The sequence below is a fragment of the Odontesthes bonariensis genome, chromosome 3 (assembly GCF_027942865.1).
Source record: "Odontesthes bonariensis isolate fOdoBon6 chromosome 3, fOdoBon6.hap1, whole genome shotgun sequence".
NCBI classification, from domain to species: Eukaryota; Metazoa; Chordata; class Actinopteri; order Atheriniformes; family Atherinopsidae; genus Odontesthes; species Odontesthes bonariensis.
The window spans coordinates 7813434-7817411 of NC_134508.1; the positions used below are offsets into that span (position 1 = coordinate 7813434).

The 3978-nt window shown below is 42.9% G+C and overlaps 1 long non-coding RNA gene across 1 annotated transcript; it reads right to left on the bottom strand.

Annotated features, from left to right (window-relative positions):
* Positions 1 to 468: 468 nt before the first annotated feature.
* On the bottom strand, positions 469 to 3770 carry LOC142377695 (uncharacterized). Its single transcript, XR_012769538.1, has 3 exons — positions 3661 to 3770; positions 1272 to 1307; positions 469 to 1106 (listed from the first exon to the last, which is right to left on the bottom strand). It is a non-coding gene; the product is annotated as an uncharacterized LOC142377695 (long non-coding RNA).
* Between the last annotated feature and the right edge of the window lie 208 nt (positions 3771 to 3978).

Below are 3978 nucleotides of genomic sequence, written 5' to 3' on the forward strand. Positions count from 1 at the left end.
TTGACAAAGCATCCATCCATCCATCCATCCATCCATTCATCCTTTCATCCCTCCATCCATCCATCCCTCCATCCCTCCATCCATCCATCCATTCATCCTTTCATCCCTCCATCCATCCATCCATCCATCCATCCTTCCATCCATCCATCCTTCCATCCATTCATCCTTTCATCCCTCCATCCATCCATCCATCCATCCATTCATCCTTTCATCCATCCATCCATCCATCCATCCTTTCATGCCTCCATCCATCCATCCATCCATCCATCCATCGATCCATCCATTAATGCCTCCATCCATCCATCCATCCATCCATCCATCCATCCTTTCATGCCTCCATCCATCCATCCATCCATCCATCCATCCATCCATCCATCCATCCATCCATCCATCCATCCATCCTTTCATGCCTCCATCCATCCATCCATCCATCCATCCATCCATCCATCCATCCATCCATCCATCCTATCCCAGCGGTCATCGGGCGAGAGGCGGGGTGCACCCTGGAAAAGCCGCCAGTCCATCACAGTTGACAAAGCACCATTTAGTCCAATTATTAAAGTGATCTAAAAGAGATCCATCACTGAATATGGGTTTAAATGTGATCATTGATGACTGATTTCCAACAGCTTTCTACTGAAATGAACCGTGAAGAAGTTCTGACTGAAAAGTGTGTGAAAATGCAAACTCTTCAGCCAAATTTCTCTCTTGTCTTTTGACCTCTGTTCTGTTTTTCCTTCATAACAAAAGTGTTTCGTGACCCATATGTGAAAAAGTCATGAAATGGACGCGGTTTTTTCCAAGTGTCATCATGTCTGTCCGTCCTCAGCAGCAACAGTACAGCCTCACCCTTCCCGTGAACTTCATGCCTCCATCACACTGCTCTCCTTCCAGTAACATTCACTCCCTTCTTTCATCACTTACATCCAACCCCGCCCAAACCAATCCAGATAACAGCCTAAAGTATTTCCCTCTTTCCTTCCTTGTTTCCTTTCCATCCTGTTTCCTCCCTCCTCATCTGGCTCTCTAACTCCAACCCGCTTTCACCTAACCTCTGGTTTCCAGTTTATCTCCTATTTCCTCCATCCTCATTCCTTCTTTCACTTCTAGAGAAACAGAGAGAAATAAAATGCTGGGATGTGTTTTTCATGTTACAAATGATGTGTTGTAAGAGTGGCTTTTACAAACAGCAAACAAATATCATGAGTTGCACGATGAAACAGTTGGTAATGCACAATGAATAAGGGAGTAACACTATCTATTGAGGCTACCTGCTATGAGCTGCTGCAATGCTGAGCAAACGGGACCTTTAAAAAGCAAAAGTATAGACAGAAACAAAGTAGAAGACATGAAATGAAAGCTCCGTGTTGAGGGTTTCTACTTTTAAAGTTCATATCTTGAAAAGGACAGTTATTGTAGACAACCTACTGTATTTTAATTGGTTTCCCAAATGCTTGTTTCTCCTGTTTTTATGTTTTGAATTGTTAGATCTTTTTGCAGTTTTTGGCTCCCAATTAATTCCAGAGATGGGACCAAGTCACACATGTGCAAGTCTCAAGTAAGTCCCAAGTAATTTTTTCTTGGGCAAGTCAAGTCAAAGTCAAGTCACCTTATTATTGCAATTTTACCTGCAGAATCTGATCATAATAAAGTGAAAACACAAAGATATAAGTAACTGTCAGTAAACATCATTGGCCAATGTGTCCAACTTGTCCACCCCGTATCATATCAAGCTAACGTTAGCTAACTACCGACTAGGCTAACAGGATAATATTAGCTAATTTGGCAGCACTTACTGGTCAGAATGGATCTTCAAATGAAGAACAAAGTTCGAAGTTGTCTGGCTGTCTGAGATGTTGATGCCGCATGTCTTGCACTGTGCTGTTCGTCTTTTGCCATCAAAATGGTAATTACGAAAGCCGAAGACAATGACTCTCTGTCCCCCTCCCGCTGACATGTTGATCCTGCGCTCCTACCGGGTAATCGATATTATTTTTTTAATTGTTAATTTTATATTCAAACTGAAAACATGAACTGAATAACACTCAAGTCATTCAAGTCATCGTGTCTCAAGTCAAGTCAAGTCCTGAGTTTTTAACTTTCAAGTCTCAAGTCTTTTATTTTTTTTCAAGGCAAGTCACAACTCATCAAAACAGCAGCCCCTTTCACACTGCCGAATAACCCGCGTTTAATCCGTGAATTTAGCGTGTCCGCTGTTGCGTTCACACTGCCGACCCGGGCTGCCGCGTCAACTCGACTCGCCTTTCGACCCGCGTCGGACCCTAGTCTTTTTGCCGAGCCGAGTTTGGTGTGAACGCAATCGACGCGGGTCGGACGTGGGCGTGACGTGGGCGTGACGTGAGGAGTTTAAAAGACAGAATGGACAGCTGATTCAGAACAACAGCGACAGGTGAGGACAAGTTTTACTCTGTTTTAGCCTACATCAAGTTCGAGATATTTTTTAATGTGGCCAACTGGGGAGACAAGGAGGTCCGCGAGCTCCTCAGCCTCCGCGCAGAGGACGTTATTTACCGCCACATTTCGGGGACTATAGTGCTCTTGTATTCTCCGCATATGTTCTTCGGCGGCATCCCACGTTGTAACCATCCACACCCCGTAAAATAACATCTCCATGAACTGCATATACAATTGCAAAAACGAGTCCTCAAGGTGTATTTAACCCTACCTCCGACGCATGGCTTGTGCCTACGTCAGTACACGCCCAGCATTTTATATGTTTCGTGTGACGCTCTGCCACTAGGCAACGCCCCCTGAACTCGGCTTCAGGCGACACGGGTCACCCTGACACGCCAAGCGTTCACATTGCTCGACGCGGGTCGAAGGTGCAATTTGGACCCGCTAAGGTAGCAGGTCGCAGTGTGAAAGGGGCTAGCGACTCAAGTCCCCATCTCTGATTAATTCAGTCCAGTTTATTCACACAATGTCAATTTTCAAATGTATAAAACTCCCAATTGTCTCAGGGTACTTTTCAGAGATGGTTAACAAGTTAAATTCAAGTCCAGGGAAATAAATGCTTCTTTGTGAGACCAAGGAGATAAATACAGTCCTGTGAAGAAAATGCTTCTCACAGAAATGGTTGGCTTGTTTTTGGACAAACAAAGACTTATTCCTATTTGAAAGAGGTAATAGAACAAGGCAAGGCAAGTTCATTTGTACAGCACAATTCAACAACAAGGTGATTCAAAGTGCTTTACAGATACATTAACACAGTAGAAATAAAAAGCACGATTTAAATTTTGAACGAAAAAGAAAGAAATAAGAACAATAGATAAAATCAGATAAAATCAGGAGTTAAAATATGATTAAGTTTCGAAACGCAAGCTTCAGATTTGGAGCTTTATTCAAATGCAGCTGAAAATAGGTGTGTCTTCAACCTGGACTTAAATGAGGTTAGCTTTTCAGTAATTTATTAATGAAAGACAAATAGAATGAACACATTTTTTCAGAAATAACTTGTTTCTAATTGTCCGTCAGTCAGTTTCTGACTTCTCTTTTACATACTTTTCTTGGGTTTTCCTTTATGAATCACATTTTTTCTGTCTTTTTTTAAATGGTTAATTATCTGATAAATTAGTCTGACTGTTTGTAGGATCATCATCCGGTCGTTAGGTTCATTTCTGGTTGAACCTAAACACTCACTGATGTGCAGAATCGGTGAAGTGACAGTGAAGCAAACCCCAAACCATACCGCTTCCGTCGCCGCGCCGCTCAGCTGTTGTGAGGCCGTCTGTGGTTCGTGCCAAACTTCCTAACTGTCACTGTGGCCAGGCAAGCCCATGTTCAGTTAATCTGCACAGAACACAGCGAGGTGTGACAGAAACAGCATGTTCCTTCCAAACAGAACACAGGAGCAACATTTCAGAGTGTCGTTCAAATTTGTGTCACTTCCTCAACTCTAATACTCTGAGAGTTATCTATGGGATTCTGTGATGACAGTCAGCCCGAAATAAACTTGAA